This window comes from Trachymyrmex septentrionalis, unplaced genomic scaffold (assembly GCF_001594115.1).
Source record: "Trachymyrmex septentrionalis isolate Tsep2-gDNA-1 unplaced genomic scaffold, Tsep1.0 scaffold19, whole genome shotgun sequence".
Taxonomy (NCBI): Eukaryota; Metazoa; Arthropoda; class Insecta; order Hymenoptera; family Formicidae; genus Trachymyrmex; species Trachymyrmex septentrionalis.
The window spans coordinates 1702515-1715091 of NW_017305071.1; the positions used below are offsets into that span (position 1 = coordinate 1702515).

Below are 12577 nucleotides of genomic sequence, written 5' to 3' on the forward strand. Positions count from 1 at the left end.
ACTATAAGAGTACTTATTTTTATTTCATCGTATAATTAATGTATATAATATGTATAGAATTCTCTTCTTTAAAATTCCCTTCTTCAAAATTAAATAAAAATTGATCATGAAATAACCGATTTCGTCTTTAAGAAGTCGATTTGTTCGTTGGATTCTACTCGCTTGTCATCTTCTCATTATTCATCGATTGTGCGCATATTCCGGCCTCAAGAAATCCAAATCTTATCGATGAAATGAATTGATAGATTTTCTTTCGTCTAATAATCTTTTTTACGCGCAAAAATAGATAGCTCGTAATCTGGAACTTTAGACAAGAAACCGCAACGACAGTCGTAAAAGCGAATAGAGCGGTTTGTCCGCGATCGAGACCGGAGATCTGAGATCTCGTCGAAGAGATTTCATGGGAGATTTCACGACAGGCGACACGAACGGTAGCACGCGCGCTGAAACAACCGTGCGGCAAGAATAGGACAACTGTCGAAATCTCTACCGCCGCGGTAGGTTCTCGCGAAACCCTTCCTTTTTTTTCTCTCCACACGGAGGAGAGCGCGTGCACGCCCTTTCGACGATTGTTCTCTCTCGTGAGTATCACGGGGCGCGATAGGTATCCTCTTACCTGTGCTACCAATTTGTCACCGCGCGAGGCAGAGAGCTCATTCGCATCAGAATACCTGACACCTACTTTAATACTCACGCTTACGTTAATTTATTCAAGATGTGAAAGAGAGAGAGAGAGAGAGGAAGATAAAGGAAAGAGGAAGCGGGAAGATAAAGGGGGAAAGAAACGGAAAGAAGTATCCCGAATTAATGAGAGGAAGTGAGAGACCGTTACGAATGATAGAAGAAGGTAGTGAAACAGAACGGAGAGAGAAAGAGGGGGAGGGGGAGGTGGGGGGGGGAGGGGGGAAAGAGGGGGGGGGGAGAAAAAAGGAGAAGAGGAGAAAAAGAGTACACCGTGGCCATCGGGCGTGGAGAGTATGAAAAAACAAAGAGTCACCATTAATAACCCAGTGGGGTGTTCCCCGGAACGCTTACACGTCTGTTACGAGCCTAATAACGATGTAATAGGGCCGTGGAAATGAAGCGGGAGGAACGAGGACAGACGTCGAAAGGGAGAAGCGGGCGCGAGAGGGAAGGGTTTATCCCATTCTGGCGCCGATGATGACGGGGTTCGGTTCCGATGGAATGAGAAACAAATTGTTTTCACGGGCGGAAACAAATCCCAGCGGGTCGTCGAGAACGGTGCGCGCGCGAGCGGCGAGTTATCGCACGTATAAACCGTAGCGGCTAATTATCCATCGGCCAGATGTATCGAGGATAACTAATTAGCCGCGCCGCGCCGCGCCGCGCCGCGCCGCTTGTCGTATCGTACCGACGAATCTCGCGATTTGTCGATACAAGGGAAGAGCTTCGGACGATCTGTGCTTTGATTTGGATATTATGCCTCACGCGTTTCTTTTTTTTTTACATCGACATATATCGAGGTGAGCTCTGTGCTCTCTTTGAATCGCCATTGAATCACAGGAACAATTATTAGGACTGGAAAATAAGATTGAGTATTAAGTTTTTATAGTCGTTATTTAATATAACAGTATTATATATATATATACGAGATCACTACTGTTTAAATCAGATGTGATTTATCTTACTGAAAATAGTACATGAGTAAGTAGATACATGAAAATAGATACCATGAGTAAGTGGAAATAGGATTCATTTACTCTACGGCAACGATAACAGTTCTTCTTTCTTTGGATGAAATCCGGATAAATATTTTAACAACACCGAATCTCCTTCACGCGGCTTAATAAGAAGATAGATTAATGGTACTTTGATTTTGAAGATTGTGACTTAATGAAATAACGTGACTCTCTTCTTCTGAAAAAGTGATAATCATTCTTAAATTCATAAAAATATTAAAATCCATCGATGCATATTTTGCATTTTATCTTCGTTGAAGTGCGTAAGAGTGAGTTGACCAGACATCTGCGCTAGCTTTCGTTATCTTTACGTTTTCTTACACACCGTGATAGTCGCTTTCACATTTGAGAATAGTCGGATTCCTGCAATGCGTGCGCGCGCGCGTCCGTTAAATCATTTATACGAAGGCGAAGGATCGAAGGCTCGAGAGACGAGAGGAGTGTAACGAAGAGAAATGTCGCGACTCGTCTCTCGGACAGGCGGACGGACACGGGTTAATCGAAATCTACAGCACCCTCGGAAATCAGGAGTTATATATCCTCCCGCGCGTCCGCCCTCTCTCACACGCCCTATTATCCCGAATTACGCCTTATTGATACCAGATTGCCCGCGGTAATTTATATCTCGCGGGTGATTTAGCGCACTTCGAGGGCCTTGATTAATGACACTCAGATCTATCTGCGGTTCCTCCTTCTTTTCGCCCTTCTTACTTTCGATTCTGCTCGATGCGTCGAAGCCGTAGCGAGATTCGTGAAAACTAATCGCAAAATTAATTAATAATCGCTCGAGCGATAAGCCTCGCTTATGCATAAATTAAAAATCAATGTTTTATACGGATGCAACACGCGACAATTCGTTGACACTCCTGTCGTCAAATTTTTGCAGGTAAATATATGAAACGTTAATTACTTACGGCTCTTCGAAATAACGAGTCATTATCGTGATCAGGTACCAGCGACAAATTATATTAATGATCTACGTGAAAAATATTATAATAGATTCGTTGCGTAGCTTGGAAACCTTTGCGTACGTGGGTTTCTATGCTGAAACACAATTTAAAATTTATATACGATCTCGTTCCGAAACGTTTTTCAAATTAATCATTTTGACGTAAATTAATTTTGTAACCAGCTATTCTCATCGCTGAGACGATAATTAGATGATATCTGTCCTTTATTAACGCGGAGAATATATTATCCTCTTCGCTTCAGTCAAAATTATTTTTATCGGGCGTTAAAACGGTACGTTCTGCTTTCGTGACCTCTCTCTCTCTCGAGGGATACTTGCGGACCGACAAGTATAGCGAGTATCTCATGCGAGTTCATAACATTCTTCTATTTACCGCACATTATCCCTCTCGCTGCGGAGTGGTTCCGCATTTCTATGCTTAGCATTCATCGCTCGCTAGACGTTACCGCAGGATCGAGCCTATTTGCGGTAACCGACAGCAAAGATCACGGCTATTGAAATCTCGTTAGGTTCACTCGGTGTATTGCCCTCGACGGAGACGAGACCGTGCGTGGGATCTAGCACGTAACACGCGTGGATATCACGTGGAAATCATGGGATACTGAAGCGTAGAATTCCGACCGAGCGAGCGAAGACGAGACAGACAGATGGATGGATCTGTTCGACGGCGAGCCCCGATCGATTCGAACAGATTGAAAAAGTACTTTACTCCGGTTGATCGGTACTCAGATTGTCGATGTCCATAAAGTGCCTTAACGTTAGAGCAAAATAATGTGATGTGGGAACAATTGCTTTCGTAAATCGTAGTCAAGCGGAAGATAATGACGTATTGAATACGACCGTAGCTCTGAGGCTTGATTATAATAATTTTCAGAAAATTTAAAAGTTTATATAACTCTGATGGATTTCAATGTATATTATTGAAGCAATTTAGTTGCAATTTATTATAATTGATATCTTTTTATTGTCATAAAGATGTTTATGTGTGTGCTTCTTTTTTATGCATATAGCGAGCAAGAGCTTTAAGTGTGTTAACTTGTTATTTTTATCGCTCAATTGATTTTAAGTTCTATTAAAAAATAAAGTATGTATATTCTTTTATCTCTTCGAGTCACGGAATGCCATTGACGTTTCTCGTTCTAGCGATACAATGATAATCACATAATATCGAGGTACGCAAAGTACTTATATTGATTTAGCATTAAAACATCAACTTACGACTTTCGAAGGCGACAAAAATGCAAGGTACTTCATCAATGTCATTTTACGTCTACATGCACCATTCTGTCTAATCTATTTAGGAGAACAAAAATACGAAACCGCGTGTTTTATAACTTTATATTAATTATTACGTTGCGCTCCGCATTATATAATTTACAGATCTATTTGACACTTAGAAAAATCCCAAATTAATCGCCAGGGATGGACGTGAAGCTGTCGGGCAATTAAAGCGTGTCGGCGCGTCGCTCGACTCGATTACAGCAGCGTGCGCTTGCGATAATTGCTTCCGTGTACAATATGTAAACCGTTTCCGGCGGCTCGGCTAAACCGCGCGTAATCTGTGCACCGTGTAACGACGAATTTCACGAATTGCCCCGGCCACGTCAGCCAGATGTCGGCCGACCACCATCGCGCTCGAACTACGCGGAAATGCATCCGCGGGTTGCAACCAGCCGGTCGCGTCGCGTTTCCCGAAGGGCCCGTTCTCGCCATGCGAGATAATTGACGGTTAGGTCTGCCGGAAGAACCGGCTGACTTTATTCGATGAACGGGTTAGTTACATTACTGGCTATTAATCTGCAGCCCTGTAATGAATGGATCATATTTTTTACGAAAGAGAGGCAATCTGAGAGGCCTCGCACGCTTTTCACCGCGTGATTTAATAAAAAAAATAATACCTCTCAATTTGAAGACACAATTTTTATTGTTACATTGTTATTTAATTTTATTTCTAATAATTAAAGAGTAAATATTTGATAATATCTCAAAATTGGACATTGATTTTATCAAGGAAGTTGGATTTTTTTCAACGTGGATGTTTATATTCAGCTCGTTTTAGCATCAACTCGTACAATTATTCTACGATTATGAAAGTGTAGCGCCATTATTTGTTTTATTGTAAAGTGGAACGTTTAATGACAGTCTAATATATTAGGCGAGTTCTCATTTGTTTCTGTAAAGTTTTGAAGTAGAGGAGTGTATTCGCCTGATTTCTGCATCCACGTTGAATTACTATGGCCGTTACTGCCGTCGGTCGGTCGCGTGGCGGAAACTGTCGCCAAGATACGACCAGATATCCTAATGAACCCGGAGCTTCTCTAATTACTCGCCATGCAATGCACTCGATATGGCCCGCCGGAATTCCTCGGAGTGAAATGATCGTCTTCGTGCATCCGCCGATCTTCTCGTGAACTTACACACGACCTATCAAAGGATCTTTTGTTCTTTTGCGGTATACGTCTTTTTATTTGTTAAATGGATGAATGATGACGAAAACATTTCGTTTTGAAACGTGTCATCAGAAGTTATACTCTTTTTTCATTGTATTCTCTCTCTCTCTCTCTCTCTCTCTCTCTCTCTCTCTCTCTCTCTCTCTATCAATATATATAAAATTATAATATATACTAAAGTATACTCTATAAATCTGAATCAGTGAATAATCACTAATGTCAGTCCCAATTATGCTACTGATAACCAGTGAATTCACAGTGAAATTTAATTAAAAAAACAATGAAACGTGGAATCCCTGGATAACGTAGCTAATCTTGCTTTAACGTATATGAATTGCATCTGACATGCAAATATCGGTATTTCAATTATATAATTCCTTTCTTTTTCATTCTGAATTTCACCGATTTATATTTAAAAAGTATTAAAAAGCGTAAGATGAAAAAATTTAAAAATTAAAAAAAAAATTAAAATTAAAAGTCTTGAGACATTTATCGATTTATAAATACAAAATGTGGGTGTCGAGGAAAAATTACATGTTCTTCAATTATATAGATACTACTTGGTATTAGTTTGCGTGTGCAAAAAATAAAATTGAACGAAACGGAATGAAGATACATAAATAAAAGAATTATGTAGAAATAATCTTGCTCACGCTTCGCTTAAGCGAGAAGCCGGCTTATCGCGTAAAAGAATCTGGATGATAGAAAAGTGATAATAAGCGCGTCTACCATCTACTACAGAAATACGGGAAACGATGTAGTGATACCGGAACAAATTAACGTGTGATACGGTCGATGTACAGTCGTCATGGTGGAAGCGAGGGCCGAATCGGGTTAAGAGTTGGACCCTTAATTGAGCTCTCGAGTTACAGCGGCGAGTCACTCTCTCCCCGGTGTACCAATTACAACCGCGGTAACGATATTTACCATTGTCGGGGCTCTTGCGCCTATCCGTGGCATTAGCGGTGCCGTAATAACACGGTTAATCCGGTGATAATTTCTGTTCGCGGTAATCTTAATTGTCCGGAACACCGCGAATTCTCTCCCTTGTCCCTTGCGTAGGAGGCAACGAGCGCACGTTTATACCGACTTCGGCCTTTCTACCCTCACCGTGAAATGGGGTTTGATTGCGCCGGCAAGGGTGACTGCACGAGGATGAAGAAAGCTCGCGGAAATAAACGAATGAAGATGTTTATCCGTGATAGGCGTCACATCCATATTCGGAAAGTCAAAAGTGACAAACTATTTTCTTAAGATTATTTTGCAGAGCTCTATAAGGATTGTGTCAACATATCAATTATAATTACAACCAGAAGTTGTTTGTATGAGAAAGAATTTATGACGATTAGGCTTTTCGGACGATTAGGCTATTCGGACGTTGTGTGTATGTCGAGAGAGATACGAGTAATTTTTCCCATTCGACGCGTTTGTCGTCAGACTCGTCGCGATCGACCGGGCAAATTGATGATAACTCGCAACCGTTTGACATCGCTTGACATCAAAATCAACCCGCCGACGTAATAAAGCGATCGCCGACAATCATGCCGATTACGCCAATGAACGTCCAATGCAGAACGGTGCATCGGCGGCGCGTTCTACCGATTTCTTTCCAATGAGAGAAGCATCGGCGATGATGGTCGTTCGGTTTTCGTACGCGTCGATGCGACGATGCGATCACGAGCGATCGAGGAATCGAATGACGGCAACCCGCACGACTTCTCGCGCCGGACTCGCTCGTTAATTCATTTTCCGCGACATCATGCTGATTACATAAGCACCGTACGTCGATTGGCACGTCGATCGGCACGCGTTACACCATTTATGCAGTTATGCATGTCGGAATGAGAGATAGTCGCGAGATTCCATGAGTAACAGGTGCAACAGCGACGTTGAGAGCAAACAGTTGAAGAACTATAAAAAGTGCTTAAAGCAATGTTCGTGCAGCAGAAATATGTGTATATTAAGTAAAATGAATGCCACTGTCAAATAGAATTGCCAAATAAAAATATTATTTTCTTTTTTGTATTTATCTTTGAAATATCTTAATCAAATTTCTTTTAAAATTTTTAGATTTTTAAGTGTTTTTACATTTACATAGAAAATCTTTGAGACGATCGTTGAGGTTGTTTAGCCAAAAAATATTAAACGTGTTTAGTGGTAAATAATAGTTTGTTACGTATGATTTTATTATCGTGTAATATGTAAAAATAAAAATCGACTTAATGGTATCACAGAATAATACAAAGGAAATTCTAAATTATATATTTGCAATAACATCTTTTTCAGTTGTTCATTAAAGTTTGTCTTTAATTCATTAAAGTTAAACGATAGACAAAAATATTTGGTAAGTTTGAGAGTTAAAGAATAAATTGTAATGTATAAAATTATATACATAAATCTCTGGATCGGGAATACGAGTGTTAAATCTTAATTTGTACGAATCTTCTATTTCGAAAAATTATTTATTTTAATTGTTAGTGTGGTTGATTATTCTTAAAGATGTGCGATATCAATCGATTGACACGAAAATAGAGCTGGTCCTGCGAAATACTCGTGGCGATTGAACGCGCGCGGTTGTTTCCGTGGATGATGGGAATGGATTATAATTAAAGCGGTGGCCCAGTCATTATACTGTACCGGCGATAAATTACGACTTTTACGAGGCCCCGAGCAAGGCCGCGTGCCAATGTACCCAAAGAGGAACCTCGCTGATACGAGCGTCACGGTACAATCGTCGAGGAAATCGAAAATGACGAGGATGGCCCACCGTCGGCGTCAGCCGATCGTAAGGGAGAGGTGGCAGGAGGATGAAAAACGCATGCACGTTTACACGCTGTGAGGTATAAATTACCGAAGATCGTGAAGCTCGACGTTGAGATCGTTTGACAAGACGAGCCTCTTTTATTCGTTTAATACCCTTTCTCCCTTCCGTGCCAGGTTCTACACGGGCAACCGTGTAGAACCCCTTGAATACCGAAAATACCGTATGGAAACGTGACATCGGATAATCGATAAAACGGAGTGTCAGAGCGACTCTCCGGACGCTCGCACGTCCCTACGCGTAAATATTTTGATTAATGATCCCGCGAGGACTGTCTGGTCCGGTCCGGTTCGGTCCCGGGACACACAACGGCCCGATTCCAAAACCGGATACCCTTTCGCGTCCCCTTCGCGTTGGAGATCTTCCTTCTCGGCATCTCCCCCTTTCTCGGCGTCGTCCGATTGACGATTATCAATTCTTACTTTCTCTCTCGCTCCGCTGTGTCCTTTGATCTTCTCCTTAACAGATAGTCACAAACGTGTTCCAAGGAGGCTTCCTGGGGATCATGTGGATGAGCACGCCGGCGGGGAAAGACCTAGCCCTGGGAAAGACCTCGGGCGTTGTCCTCGCGGTCGGAAAAACTGGTCGTCGGTCAACTGACCGTGGATAATGCGAACCCTTCTCGCCCCGGCATCTTCAACCGCGTTAAATGTCCCGTCGGGTATTATTTCGCCGGCCCGAAACAACGCCCCGGATGACCGAAGGCGTTAACGCTCCGAGACCAGTTCGACCTGTTCGAACGCGTGCGTCCGATTTCGGAAGGTCTTACTGGTCTCTATATATCTATAGAGAAACGTCCTTGTGAGTGCTGGACACTCGATCGCGTAAAGGACTATAAGGATCTGAGAATACGCTATAAATTAAACCGTCCGTTCATCGGCTATTCCGAACAATCCGAACGATACGCGATGCCCCCTTCGGACGGATCCTCCGAGCTATCGCTTGAGATTAGGTGTTCCAGACGGACGGAGAACGAGAGAGAGCGCGAGAGAGAGAGAGAGAGAGAGAGAGAGAGAGAGATGAACATTAATCTGCCGATTACAGGAGCCCGGGAACCTCCCATTCCAAGTAGCACGACTGGTACAAGATTCCCTGTCTTTGGTTATTGCGCAATAGTCATTCGGGATTCGACCCTGCGTTTCCGTAGACATAAGTTTAACCCTCGAATCCCATCGAATGTCGACCTTGAAATTAGAATGACCGTGGATTAAGCGATGATGTTTGCGGTTTGACTATAACAAACCAGACGATCCAAATGCTCTCCGTTGAAAACTGGCAATGGTGAAAGTGGGCTTGAAAAAATTGCATCGATTAAAGAAATTAAGATATTGAAAAAATTTATATTAGAGAACTCTTCCGATATTACGGAACTTTCCAGAGAAAATTCAATTGATCGATATATTACATATACTTGAATTAACTCAACGATCTGTAGGTCAGAATTGCCGACTATCTATTTTTGGTACGAGAGCTACCGAGAGTCGACTTTTAGGCTTGTGTTTTGTGTTAATATTTACTGATAGCTTAGGCTTGTTGAGCTAATATTTCCTACGCTTCTAGAAAAAAATTATGGCAGCTATATAATCATCTATTTATTTTCATATGCGTATATATTCCTAACCTTCGATTCTTTTTATCCTTGATGCAAAACTCTTCTAACATTACTTAATGTTTAGCATATACATTTATTCGTTTCACAATTTTTAATATACATACTTACTCGTATGTTCTTATGGTATCTCTTGCGTCATTTTTTACATCTATGCAATTAATGATTTGACTCGTTATAGGTTTTTCAAAACTTGACAATACAGTTTTATATGTAAAATGATATTAATAACATTGTGTGTTTTTTCAAGTTCTATAAATAATTATTTCACATGTAATACTGGGTCACATTTTATCGGTACTTTCTCATTATTTCGCCTGTGAGATGAAATTAAGTTACATGTAATTAAATTTTACAATCCCCCGAAATGTACATAAATCAAATTACAATCTCTCTAAAATGTTTATAAATTGATATGGTGAATCGTAAAATTTTATAAATAAATTCAGGTATCTGGATGCGCGATATCCTTTCACATAACGGCAACGCAAGGCATTGTTTCACACGCTGCACCCTATCATTATTCTTGCCACGGAACCACCCCTCTTATTTTCGAGAACATCGATTTTCAATACATTTGTGTGTCTCTGTGTTTTTGCGATACATTTACGATGGACGTAATTAAACGTTCTCCAACTGCGATGCGCCACATCGTCGCGGCCTTGAACATTTGTCCTTGCACTCTGCAAGAACGTCGATGTCATTCCCAGAGGATACAACCGATTACATTTATTTTCATTTGTTCTCGAAGAACTGTACAAGGGGAATGTCACTTCGAATGAAATCGTGACGTTGCGGTGGGAATCGCGGTTAAAGCGCGTGCGAACTACTGCTTTAACAATTATATCCCCGGCTATTAATCAAATCAAATAATTGACTAACTTTTTAACTAAATGTAATGTCGTTTTATTGCTCATCAGGATTACAATGTATATTCTTGAACTTTTAGAGAGTAAGGGTCTATTTTTTAAATCTTATATCTTATTAAATAAGATTTTTTATAATTTATTATTCTATTCTATTCTTTGCCCCAAAGTATATATGACACTGTTTCAGCGCTACCATAGTGGCTTTCTGTAAAGATGAATTTACAAATTCACACAACATATTTATATTAATTACATTAAGTGACATTATATTAATTATAAAATTATACATTTAATTTAATTAAAAAGTAAAAGAGAAACACATTTAAAATTTATTCAGATAATTTATTATTATTTCAGTTTCAAAATTTCACATTTTGTCTTAGACGAATTAATTGCGCTTATAGAGCAAAGATGTAGAATTGATATGAAAATTTGCTTCTAATAGATGAAAGTTAATATAATAAAATTTCAGATATGTTTCTGTGGGATCATACGCATTTTGAACAATATGTTATGACGAGCGAATTCCATGTGGATGTACGTGGCCGACTCAAATATTACTTAAGAATGTCCATGCGATTTTGATTATAGCAATCACGTGCGGCACGAGTAAACTGATGTTTAAGACAAGGATACTATTTGTCGTGGAGTAACGTGCATTCTTTTCAAGTCGCGTTGCACCTCTGAGAGCGCAGGTGATCGCAGAAAGCATATGTATTATATGCGTTATGGTATAATACGCAAGTGATTTTTATCCTTTTATTTTTCTCAGCCGAACCCTTTTCCACCCCTGTACGTGAATTATAAAGCCAAACTGTTTCGGTATAATTACGTGGACAATGGCGGGTGTAATGGGAATGGGATGAATGAAGACAAGTTTTCAAAAACGATTAAGGATAATTATCGCATGGAAAATTAACTCGGTTTATAATATTAAGAATAATCAGACAAATAAAAATTACAAAGTATTATTTAATTGAAGAGATTGGTTGCCATTGCTCCTCTGATATCTAACAGTGAAGTTATTTGAAGATTTTTAAGATAAAATAATCTGAATGTTTTAGACTTTGCACTTCATGTATCTTATTGATGTGATAATACATACATGTATATATACATACATATGTATATGTTTAGATACATGTATTTATAGTACATGTACTTACATATGGAACATTTCCATTTGTACGATTTCGTTTAATAAAATTGTTTTTGTAAATTTTATTATGAGTGAAAGTGAAAGTTGTTCCTTCATAAGTTTATGTCTGATAACGAAAGAGTTAATTCCCGCATTCTCACGCTTTGATTTCTCATGTAAAATAAAATAATTTAGGAGTTCTTATATAATTTTTGACTAAAAACGTGACTGTAAATTTTTATACAATGAGCTAGTGAGAAACAATTAAAACAGTGAAACCTTTTTCTATTTTTGAGGCTTACGAAACGCATATATAAAATATTAGTATTTTTATTTTGATATGTGCGTAATGAGATATCTCAAAGTATATTAATTCTCTTTTCTCCCCATCGTTGAATTCGTCATTTACCTATAAACACATTGAAAAGTTTCGCTGTTCTCTTCAGGGTGGAAATTTGATTCCGGTGAGACGGTTTGAGAAAGGCGCGAAGGGCTTCCTCTCTTCTTCGTGATCTCTCCCTTGCACCTTAAGCAAGTCTTACACTTACTTACGAACTTATGTCTGGAACGATGCGCGGAAGGAAGAAGCCGGAGCGACTCGTGCGCTAATCGTTCTAACGAGATCATGCTATATTATTTCGACTTTGTTAATCTTTATTAATTTCGTTTTCATCTGAGGCTAATATTTCCGCGGTGACTCCGTGTTTCGCGAAAATGAAATAGCAAGCGTCTTCGTGATAGGCCTCTGGCGTTCCCCGATTGACGTAATCATTACGAATCATGATCTCTCTCTGATCCCGTTGTTAAAGATATAACATAAAAAAAGGCTGCAACTGTGTAAGAAACAAAAGATTTCGTACAGATAAACTCGACAGTGTTGAAGACTTTATGCATTTATGATAGTTTTATATTTAAAATGACGGTAATATAAATGATAGCAGTTCTTTTTGTAAAAGGATTAGTTGAACATTACAATACATTCTGTCTTGTTAAATGTTCATTTAAATTGCTAATTTCTAA

At 39.6% G+C, this 12577-nt stretch overlaps 1 protein-coding gene across 2 annotated transcripts in view; it reads left to right on the forward strand.

Moving 5' to 3' along the window:
* LOC108746943 (steroid receptor seven-up, isoforms B/C) overlaps window positions 1–12577 on the forward strand; it is a 146329-nt gene that overhangs the window by 767 nt on the left and 132985 nt on the right. The gene's annotated exons all lie outside the window — the stretch shown is intronic.